At 46.2% G+C, this 12158-nt stretch overlaps 1 protein-coding gene across 1 annotated transcript in view; it reads left to right on the forward strand.

Annotated features, from left to right (window-relative positions):
* The window catches only part of VRK2 (VRK serine/threonine kinase 2), a gene marked incomplete at its 3' end in the record, with an annotated part of 62024 nt that overhangs the window by 29616 nt on the left and 20250 nt on the right, over positions 1–12158 (forward strand). The window lies entirely within an intron of this gene.

Genomic DNA, 12158 nt, shown 5'->3' on the forward strand with positions numbered 1-12158 from the left:
ACTTAGAGTGATGAATGGGGGAAGAAGTAGAGTCTCCTTAGCCTGGGGCAGTAACTTCCTGGAACCATACTTTCTCTGTTCTCAGGAGGGTTCTGCCATTCCAATTGGCTACTCTGCAGGATAGGAATCTCTCTGGAGGGGTGTGATTGGCAGGAAAAGAAAGGATGTTGGAGGGAATGGCAGGTGGTGCTAGACTGTTCCTGTATGATGCAAACAGAGCACAGTTTTTTTATGCAAACAATCCCACTCAAATCACTGGTTTACATAAGTAACAGTAGATCAGCTGCTTATATGATGCCCGCTTATGTTTCTAAGATGAGAATAAAAACAATATTTCGGTTCTGCATGCATAACTAAGATTTGTTTGTCCTTTAAAGCAGAATTATGACTATCTTTTGACAAATACAATAAAAACAGCTGAAAACTCATAAAAATGCTGTTTAAGTAATAAACATTTAGCATTTCTTGCTCCTATTCCTCCAGATTAAATTTCTTGTCCTTAAGACCATTGCTCCAAGCAACTATACAATTGGCTTATTTTTATCATGGAACCTGACTGCATTTTATTGAGCATTCATTTTTTGAAATGTTGCACTGTGAAAATAGTGTTGCTTTTTCCTGCTTGTTTCTTGATAATTAAAGAGAATTATACCTGTATCAAGCAGGCCTCTTAAAAATTTGTTACATTGTTAGTAGTGTTAAAAAGTAATATTTGGGTCAATGCTGTGTATGGATTTTTGTAGATTTTCTACTCAGTGAGGCATGCAGTCAATACCTAATTTCTCAGGAGATATACTGCACTCAGCGTATCGAGCTTCTTTTAAATACTCTAGGCTCTGCGTACCAAGTGCATAAGACTGGTTTTAATTTGCCATCATTGATGGACATCAGAGGAGTATGAACTGTCTGAATTAAATTTGTTCCAGCATGTGTATATCAGGGCAGGATGGAAGGTGAGACAATTCAGGTGCCGTCTGTCCTATTCCGTTAACAAATGAATTAGAAAACTGATGTTAGCAGCTTTACTCTTTTTCTAAAAGAGCTGCAAATCAACATCTCATTATGCTTTATTAATTTGGGAAAACAGCACCAAAGCATGCTTGTTCGTAGCTTAAAATACGAATAGGGCAGTTCCATATATGAAAATCTGACTTATACTCAAAACCACATTCGGTCATGAAGCATCCAAGATGGAGATGCCTTTGATACAGTCTCATGTAGTTTGAGATAAATTTATAATGAGGATTTTTTTCCTTTGTATTATTTCTGTTATAAAAAATGTACAGCGCAGCTTACAAAATTAAGACAATAAATAAAATGTAGATTATACACAGGTTTTTGGAATGCAGAACAACAGCAAAAAGCAGATTAGAATTGGCACAGCTGCTTTAAGAGCATATTGACTAGATGACTACATTGACTAGACTAGTAAATCAAAATAGAAGTACACTGAATAAATATCATTTTTACAATATTTAAAAATGCAGACTGAAAAGCAGTATACATAACAAAATGTATAAAAATAACTAACATGATATTAAGATGACAAAAGCTACATAAGGCATTAAAATCAGTATTGAAAGTAAAAAAAATGTATGAAATTTAAAGAGAAAAAGAATGTACTGACTAAATCCAAGCCTAACTCATTCTGTCATGAAACCATTCATTAGATGGCCATAGCCAAAATTTCTGGCTCTCTCTGGTTACTGTAGGTTAAATTCTACTTATAGAAGAAGCTGTGAAAGAAATTTGCTTAGCTAAATTAACTAACCATTGTATTTCTTGCCTAGTAATATGGTTGACTAGAAAATATATTTAATTTAATATGTCTATTTATTACTCAATTTATATCTTGCCTTTCTGTTACTTTAAGGCCAATTTTTCTCTGCCTCAGCAATCAGTACCTTAGTGTACTGATTAGGGAATTCTGAAAGTTGAGGTACACAGGTCTTAATGTTGCTGTGATTGAGAAACACTGCTGTAGAAACCCCTTGAACAACTAAAAAATATTGAGAGTAAGACACAATAAGGTTAATGCAATGAAAAACAAAGTCAAAAGATTGGTGAGAGAGATGTATTTTAATATCTTCCGAAGTGTTGAGAGAATGAAGGCCAAGCAGGAAATGTGCTGTGTGAATTAGTGGTCAGATGAAAAACTTCCTTTCTAAAGTACTTAATGAAGTTCTGGTAGGAGAAGGATCTTAAGAAGGTCCCTTTCTACTGATCTGAGTAACAGGGCAAGTTCATAGTAGAGAAAAGATGGTGCCAGCACCTTAAAATAGTGACCCGTATTGCTTACCTTCTAATGCAGGCATCATGATTTCTCTTCCACCAATCTGCAGCGTGGCCTATTGCATCAGTGGCAATTTCCCAATTTTTTTCAATGACAGACCCACGTAAAGCACACTGAAGTACTCCGATGGTAATATAACTTTATTGATTAGTCAATTGACCATATCAAAACTATTGAAGTAGTCAAGATTAGTTATACCTGAAGCATGACTTTAAGACCAATTGCTTATTCTGTCCTGGTTCAGAATGTTTATACATGAATATAAATGCTACCTATGAAAAAATTGTGAGTTGCTTTATGAGTTTTGTACAAATATCTGAGCTCTTTTTTCATTCATAAAGTAACAAAGTTGTTATTGGGGATACAATGAAAATGTAGGAAGCCATTCACTTATGGGAGATGGTGAAGTGAGAGTGAAAAGACTTGTAGAGTAGCCAATTACATGAAGTGTAACATTTGCTCTGCCAGTCACCAAGAGAGAAACTGTTTTGTCTGGCCTCCCTGATTTTAAAGTAGACAGATATCCTTGACAGCAAGAGACATCATGGATGATAGACAATGGTTTTTAATTGAAAGTATGGGGGTCCACATTTTTCTATTGACTAAATTGCATACTGAAGCTATGATTTAACTGTGAATTTATGATTCTGTAAATATAATGCAGTGAACATAATACAGAGATGGGCAGATCATTTGGTTAATTTTCATGGTGATAGTGTAACACATTTTCGGAAAAGATACCACTCTAACCACAGACTTTATTGGAATCTCCTCCAATCTGATACTGTAATGTTGTTGCAGTAGAGAAATTGGCTGTGAGGAGTAGCATCTGCCTAGCATTGCATTGTAAATTAGGTTTGGAGGAGGGGTTTTTGTTTTGTTTTGTTTTGTTTTGGGGGTTTTTTTGGCTTATTGTGGAGAGTTGCTGAATCTGTTACAATGACCCAATCTTGTACATGAGCAGCCTGATGAGTGTACTCTTCCTTGGAATTTCAATCTCTCTCTCTCTCTCTCTTGCATCTCTCTGCAAGTGTGGACAGGATTTTCTAGTTATGATATCAGAAATTTGATGTCCTTTCAGTGCCAAGGAAATATTAAAATAAGCATGCCTATAATGTTCTATTTTCTTATTTGTTTAGGTTTTGCTATACTTTTAAATTATTTTTATGTAATTTGCTCTTTTGCTCAAGTACCGTATATACTTGAGTATAAGCCGACTCGAGTATAAGCCGAGACCCCCAATTTCACCCCCAAAAACTGGAAAAAGTTATTGACTCGAGTATAAGCCGATCCGCCGTTCTGCAAGCCTCTGCCGCCAGCAGAGGCTCGATCCGCCATTTTGCAAGCCTGAATACACAGGAATACCCTGTGTAGCCGCGGCTCGTCGGCAGGTCTCCGTTCCTCCTGCCGACCTTTGGGGAGGTTTGGGCGCCTCCCCAAACCTCCCCAAACCTCGGCAGGTCTCCGTTCCTCCTGCCGACCTTTGGGGAGGTTTGGGCGCCTCCCCAAACCTCCCCAAACCTCGGCAGGTCTCCGTTCCTCCGCGCAGACCTGCCGACCTTTGGGGAGGTTTGGGCGCCTCCCCAAACGTCCCCAAACCTCGGCAGGTCTCCGTTCCTGTTTGGGGAGGTTTGGGCGCCTCCCCAAACGTCCCCAAACCTCGGCAGGTCTCCGTTCCTCCGCACAGACCTGCCGACCTTTGGGGAGGTTTGGGCGCCTCCCCAAACGTCCCCAAACCTCGGCAGGTCTCCGTTCCTGTTTGGGGAGGTTTGGGCGCCTCCCCAAACGTCCCCAAACCTCGGCAGGTCTCCGTTCCTGTTTGGGGAGGTTTGGGCGCCTCCCCAAACCTCCCCAAGCCTCGGCAGGTCTCCGTTCCTCCGCGCAGACCTGCCGACCTTTGGGGAGGTTTGGGCGCCTCCCCAAACGTCCCCAAACCTCGGCAGGTCTCCGTTCCTGTTTGGGGAGGTTTGGGCGCCTCCCCAAACGTCCCCAAACCTCGGCAGGTCTCCGTTCCTCCGCGCAGACCTGCCGACCTTTGGGGAGGTTTGGGCGCCTCCCCAAACGTCCCCAAACCTCGGCAGGTCTCCGTTCCTGTTTGGGGAGGTTTGGGCGCCTCCCCAAACGTCCCCAAACCTCGGCAGGTCTCCGTTCCTCCGCGCAGACCTGCCGACCTTTGGGGAGGTTTGGGCGCCTCCCCAAACGTCCCCAAACCTCGGCAGGTCTCCGTTCCTGTTTGGGGAGGTTTGGGCGCCTCCCCAAACCTCCCCAAACCTCGGCAGGTCTCCGTTCCTCCGTGCAGACCTGCCGACCTTTGGGGAGGTTTGGGCGCCTCCCCAAACGTCCCCAAACCTCGGCAGGTCTCCGTTCCTGTTTGGGGAGGTTTGGGCGCCTCCCCAAACGTCCCCAAACCTCGGCAGGTCTCCGTTCCTGTTTGGGGAGGTTTGGGCGCCTCCCCAAACCTCCCCAAACCTCGGCAGGTCTCCGTTCCTCCGCGCAGACCTGCCGACCTTTGGGGAGGTTTGGGCGCCTCCCCAAACGTCCCCAAACCTCGGCAGGTCTCCGTTCCTGTTTGGGGAGGTTTGGGCGCCTCCCCAAACGTCCCCAAACCTCGGCAGGTCTCCGTTCCTCCGCGCAGACCTGCCGACCTTTGGGGAGGTTTGGGCGCCTCCCCAAACGTCCCCAAACCTCGGCAGGTCTCCGTTCCTGTTTGGGGAGGTTTGGGCGCCTCCCCAAACCTCCCCAAACCTCGGCAGGTCTCCGTTCCTCCGCGCAGACCTGCCGACCTTTGGGGAGGTTTGGGCGCCTCCCCAAACGTCCCCAAACCTCGGCAGGTCTCCGTTCCTGTTTGGGGAGGTTTGGGCGCCTCCCCAAACGTCCCCAAACCTCGGCAGGTCTCCGTTCCTGTTTGGGGAGGTTTGGGCGCCTCCCCAAACGTCCCCAAACCTCGGCAGGTCTCCGTTCCTCCGCGCAGACCTGCCGACCTTTGGGGAGGTTTGGGCGCCTCCCCAAACGTCCCCAAACCTCGGCAGGTCTCCGTTCCTGTTTGGGGAGGTTTGGGCGCCTCCCCAAACCTCCCCAAACCTCCCCAAACCTCGGCAGGTCTCCGTTCCTCCGCGCAGACCTGCCGAGGTTTGGGGAGGTTTGGGGAGGCGCCCAAACCTCCCCAAAGGTCGGCAGGAAGAACGGAGACCTGCCGAGGTTTGGGGAGGTTTGGGGAGGCGCCCAAACCTCCCCAAACAGGAATGGAGACCTGCCGAGGTTTGGGGAGGTTTGGGGAGGCGCCCAAACCTCCCCAAACGTCGGCAGGTCTGCGCGGAGGAACGGAGACCTGCCGAGGTTTGGGGAGGTTTGGGGAGGCGCCCAAACCTCCCCAAACAGGAACGGAGACCTGCCGAGGTTTGGGGACGTTTGGGGAGGCGCCCAAACCTCCCCAAAGGTCGGCAGGTCTGCACGGAGGAACGGAGACCTGCCGAGGTTTGGGGAGGTTTGGGGAGGCGCCCAAACCTCCCCAAACAGGAACGGAGACCTGCCAAGGTTTGGGGACGTTTGGGGAGGCGCCCAAACCTCCCCAAAGGTCGACAGGTCTGCGCGGAGGAACGGAGACCTGCCGAGGTTTGGGGAGGTTTGGGGAGGCGCCCAAACCTCCCCAAACAGGAACGGAGACCTGCCGAGGTTTGGGGACGTTTGGGGAGGCGCCCAAACCTCCCCAAAGGTCGGCAGGTCTGCACGGAGGAACGGAGACCTGCCGAGGTTTGGGGAGGTTTGGGGAGGCGCCCAAACCTCCCCAAACAGGAACGGAGACCTGCCGAGGTTTGGGGACGTTTGGGGAGGCGCCCAAACCTCCCCAAAGGTCGGCAGGTCTGCGCGGAGGAACGGAGACCTGCCGAGGTTTGGGGACGTTTGGGGAGGCGCCCAAACCTCCCCAAACAGGAACGGAGACCTGCCGAGGTTTGGGGACGTTTGGGGAGGCGCCCAAACCTCCCCAAAGGTCGGCAGGTCTGCGCGGAGGAACGGAGACCTGCCGAGGTTTGGGGACGTTTGGGGAGGCGCCCAAACCTCCCCAAACAGGAACGGAGACCTGCCGAGGTTTGGGGACGTTTGGGGAGGCGCCCAAACCTCCCCAAAGGTCGGCAGGTCTGCGCGGAGGAACGGAGACCTGCCGAGGTTTGGGGACGTTTGGGGAGGCGCCCAAACCTCCCCAAACAGGAACGGAGACCTGCCGAGGTTTGGGGACGTTTGGGGAGGCGCCCAAACCTCCCCAAAGGTCGGCAGGTCTGCGCGGAGGAACGGAGACCTGCCGAGGTTTGGGGACGTTTGGGGAGGCGCCCAAACCTCCCCAAACAGGAACGGAGACCTGCCGAGGTTTGGGGACGTTTGGGGAGGCGCCCAAACCTCCCCAAAGGTCGGCAGGTCTGCGCGGAGGAAGGGAGACCTGCCGAGGTTTGGGGAGGCGCCCAAACCTCCCCAAACAGGAACGGAGACCTGCCGAGGTTTGGGGAGGTTTGGGGAGGGGCCCAAACCTCCCCAAACAGGAACGGAGACCTGCCGAGGTTTGGGGACGTTTGGGGAGGCGCCCAAACCTCCCCAAAGGTCGGCAGGTCTGCGCGGAGGAACGGAGACCTGCCGAGGTTTGGGGACGTTTGGGGAGGCGCCCAAACCTCCCCAAACAGGAACGGAGACCTGCCGAGGTTTGGGGAGGTTTGGGGAGGCGCCCAAACCTCCCCAAAGGTCGGCAGGTCTGCGCGGAGGAACGGAGACCTGCCGAGGTTTGGGGAGGTTTGGGGAGGCGCCCAAAGCTCCCCAAACAGGAACGGAGACCTGCCGAGGTTTGGGGACGTTTGGGGAGGCGCCCAAACCTCCCCAAAGGTCGGCAGGTCTGCGCGGAGGAACGGAGACCTGCCGAGGTTTGGGGACGTTTGGGGAGGCGCCCAAACCTCCCCAAACGTCGGCAGGTCTGCGCGGAGGAACGGAGACCTGCCGAGGTTTGGGGAGGTTTGGGGAGGCGCCCAAACCTCCCCAAACAGGAACGGAGACCTGCCGAGGTTTGGGGAGGTTTGGGGAGGCGCCCAAACCTCCCCAAACAGGAACGGAGACCTGGGGAGGTTTGGGGAGGCGCCCAAACCTCCCCAAACGTCGGCAGGTCTGCGCGGAGGAACGGAGACCTGCCGAGGTTTGGGGAGGCGCCCAAACCTCCCCAAACAGGAACGGAGACCTGCCGAGGTTTGGGGAGGCGCCCAAACCTCCCCAAAGGTCGGCAGGAGGAACGGAGACCTGCCGAGGTTTGTGGAGGTTTGGGGAGGCGCCCAAACCTCCCCAAAGGTCGGCAGGAGGAACGGAGACCTGCCGAGGTTTGGGGAGGTTTGGGGAGGCGCCCAAACCTCCCCAAAGGTCGGCAGGAGGAACGGAGACCTGCCGAGGTTTGGGGAGGTTTGGGGAGGCGCCCAAACCTCCCCAAACGTCGGCAGGTCTGCGCGGAGGAACGGAGACCTGCCGAGGTTTGGGGAGACGCCCAAACCTCCCCAAACGTCGGCAAGTCTCCGTTCCTCCGCGCCCTGCCTGCCTGCTTCTTTCCGCTGCGGAAAGAAGCAGGCAGGCAAGGCGCGGAGTTTGGGGAGGTGCGCGCGCACCTCCCCAAACCTCCCCAAACTTCGGCAGGTCTCGGACGGCGGTGGCTTGGGAGAGGTGCGGGCGATCCCGGAAGCACCAAAGCCTCGGCCGCGCACAAGTCCTCGGTAAGTTTTTTTTGTTGACTGGAGTATAAGCCGAAGTGGAATTTTTCAGCCCAAAAAGTGGGCTGAAAAATTCGGCTTATACTCAAGTATATACGGTAAGCAAAATGTACTTTAAAAATAAATAATTGTAATCTGTTTTTTTTTTAAAAAAAAGATAGTTAGAGAACTGATTTATACTGACCATAAAGATAATTGTGTGCCATTTAAAAATATATTATAAAATATTTCACATGTAGCCTCTTGCAGATGAGAAAATTTCATACTTAATATTAGCGACTTTTTGTATCACAATTGTTTCTCTATATGCTTGGTCATATGGCAGAATTTATAATAAGAGGTAGAATTTACGCTTCCTCTTTCTTGGCCAAATTTTGATCCCTGTAGAGGAATGCTTTACAGACTGATGTTATCAGAAGGATTGCTGGGTATTTTAAACTTGTTTCCAAGCTCATTTTTCCCCACTACTATGCAAGGCTGCATCTCATACCATGCAAGGATTGCACTATTTCTGAAGCTGTTGCCAACATTAGATAGTTCAAGCTTTAATTCCAGGAATGGGGCATGTGTTAAACTCCCAGCTCTATCCCTGGCATCTAAAATGAAAGCAAAATGGGATTGAAGTGGCCTCTGCTGAATGCATTGTACGGTTTTACTTGTAGGCTAAATGAACTCTTTAGGTACTTGGGAATCACTTTGTGGTTTAGGATTGCTCATGGGTTGCCCACTCAGCCAGGTAACTCAGAGAGTGGTAAAAATCCCATCACTTTCTTGAGCAGTGCATATTTCATCTTTCTGTATGGGGATAAGTAAAGTGTAAGTTTAATGCAATTTTTATGCATAAAGCATTTTAAGCATATTTGCTTTTTTGAAACTTTCAGAAAATCATCATGAAGAAGCAATAGTGTCCATTCATGGCACTGAAGCTTCATTTTCTTTCTATTTTCTTTATTGATCCCTTCCTACAAAGTTGGCATGCTAGCCATCCTACCTCTGAGACATGGTCAGTTAACAGAAACAATTTGTTTTACTGGGCCATACATTCTTGACCGATTCTTCCCTCTGTCACCAATCAGGGCCAATGTTTTAATAAGGGCATAAGTTAACACCTAACTGGGATGCGAGCATCTAGCAGGTTTGGTAATGATTGCAGTCCACATAAGTATAAGGAGTGGATACATTTTAATCACTAAACACCTCCTTTCCACAATTTTATCAAATGCCCTATAGACACTAAAGACTGGACAACCATTTGTCTGAAATGGTATAGGGTCTTCTGCTGGAGCAGGGGTTTGGACTAGAAGACCTCCAAGATCCCTTCCAACTCTATAGTTCTATATTAAATTTGAAAGCAAAAGTCCTCAATATGCTGAATTCATTGCCACTTTTGGGGATAAGGTAAAAGTGGATTATAACATGTAGAAATTTTAAGTGTACCATTTATACTGTTAAATGGTTACATACAACAATATTTACTTGGCTTAGAATTATTTAAGAAAACAAGACCATTCTCCAAAGGAAAAGTTACGTAACCAAAAACAAACATTCTGCATTTTTAATTTCACCCATTTTAAAAATAAATTATTTTTTGGGGGGAAACTATTGGTCGTTTGAAAATACAGTGCCTATTTTTCATAGTTCCAGTTTAAAAAGCCTATTTGCCTACAGAAAATGACCATAACCTGATTCTAAATGAAAGTTTGCTTTTTGTTAGCAAAATATAGGCTTGCAAAAGTGTTAGATTATAGAGAGGGGCATTTTTCAGACATGAAATTATTCAAATTGTCACTTTGTTTATGACATTTTAAAATGATGTAACATGTTATTTTCTCCTCTTCCATACACAGATTTATCTTTTCTTAAGAATAAACATTGGGAGTGCCAGTAATTCTGCTTCTGCACATTTTACACATCTTTTTCCAATATTTGCATTATGGTTATTTATTAATATTTCTATTGAAAAAATATTTTAGCCTCACAATATGAAGAAAAGCAGGATAAAACAGCACAATCCCTTTGGCATATATGTTACAGAATATGCTCAGAAATGAAACTTATTTTTAATTAAGAAGAAGGAAACTTAATTCAAGATAGCAAACTGACAGCGTAGTTTGTGTACTCTAACTTTCTATTTGTCATTAAATCACCTTGTGGTCTTGTTCCTTATCGTTGACAGTAATATTTAGTGTGCATATTTTATCAGAGCTCTATTGACTATAGGAAATAGCAACCCTTTTTTTCTTTTTCCTAGAGATTGAAGAATTTAGAAAACATGCTAATTTCTAAAATATTGTGACTCCGATAACCTGAATATAAAATAACAAGGAAAAATGGATTTCCACATCTGGAAAATCAACAATATTTTTGGTTTGTTGTGTATTTACAGTATTGGGAAAATTGAAATTGTCTAATGTTTTACTTTTGACGTTATAGAACACAGAGTGACCGGACATTTACTATGAATTAATTATAATATACTTTCCTTAGATGATAGCTGAGAAATATAATTTCCATAAATGTAACAATTCTTCTACAGGAGATTAGCCATGATTTTGCCATGTCTGTGATACATTTTTTATTAATGTTTTGAGTATTGTTAAGTGATTGTATTACGACAGCACTTGTAGACATAGATGGGAATACAATAATTTGTTAATTTTTTTACTATTGGAGTTCAACTAAAATGCTGCAAAGGAGGTGGAAGATTGATTTTGTTTATTTTAATGCCCACAAGCAATGTTTTGGGGTTTGGACAGAATGAAAGCTGATTTAGGATAAAAGAGACCTTCAAGACAACAAGATAGCATCCTCCTAGATTGAAGGGACTTTCATAATCCAGTAGTTGAACAGCAGTTAATATAGAGAGAACATGTAAGAATGTATGTACTTTCATCATAAAAAAGAGCTGTGCATATGCACAGGAATGGATTTAGTTCTATTAGACTAGACTTCCATATTCTTTAATCAAATATTGTTTTCAGGAATGTAATTTTTGTAATTAATGTTCACGATATAGAACTTGTTGGGTCAGTGTTGGGAACAATTTCTCTGGGCCATCAGTTTTTTGCAGCCTCTTCCATCCCATCCTGGATCTAAACTGTCAGATTCCTAGTGCAGAAGTACACATTGGAAAAAGCACGCTTTTTTTGATATGGAGACTTGCAGATATCTTGAATTATAAATACTGTCATCTCTACCAGGCATGGATTTTCTGATTTCTGTAGTGTTATTCTTTCCCTGTTTGTTATTGCAAAGTTGAGATCATATTTTGAATGTATGTACAATGCATACATTCATGCAAGTACAAAATCCTGTCTTTTGTTTAGAATAATTTAGAAAAAAAAGATTGTTACATGTAGCTCTGTGTGTGCATGTGTGTGTGTGTGTGTTGCTTCTCTTGTGACTGTACTTCATGAGTCTAATATCTCCTTGATTCTTATTTTATTTTTAATAGAGTGTTTAGACGCATGTTGCTAGAAAGAGCCATTGAGAAACTCACGTATCTTGAAGACAGCTAGTGGCTTATATACTAGCTCTGCTAGTACATTTTACATACCCTAAATGGTTTCTTTTAATAATTTGGAAATAAAGCTAGATTTAAACTGAATAAACACTTTAGACAAAAAGAGCCCAGGGATTTATTTATTTCAAGCTATGTGAAAGCGTTCCTGTCTCTTTGTGCAGATGTTGCTGCTCAAGTTGTAAGCCCACTAGAGGGCACTGTTGTCATGCTGTCAGCCATCAAGCAGCTCTGGTTTAGAGGAGCAGGAAAGGCCATCACTGTTTAGTCTGCTCTCGAAGGGTCTCGGCATGACCAATGTGGACCCCATGGACTTCCTGGAACATGTGTTAGCAATTTAGGAGCAGACATTTATTTCTTTGTTTTACTGCCTGGCTCTTGGAAAAAGTGTTGGTGCCGGGTTATGGGCTGTCTGGATCATGTCAGAGGCCATGGGGATCAAGTTCATGTGACAGGGCAAGCAAAGGGATGGGGGAGGTGTGGAAGCTGCCCCTCCCCAGGAGCAACAAATCGCTGCCTGTCTGTGGATTGCAGCCAAAAGACAGGCCGTTTGGAGTTCCTGGGACAGCTGAAAAAACACTGCATAATTCCGCCCGCTTCCCTCTTTTGCTGAACC

The sequence above is a fragment of the Vipera ursinii genome, assembly GCF_947247035.1.
Source record: "Vipera ursinii genome assembly, chromosome: 1".
NCBI lineage: Eukaryota > Metazoa > Chordata > Lepidosauria > Squamata > Viperidae > Vipera > Vipera ursinii.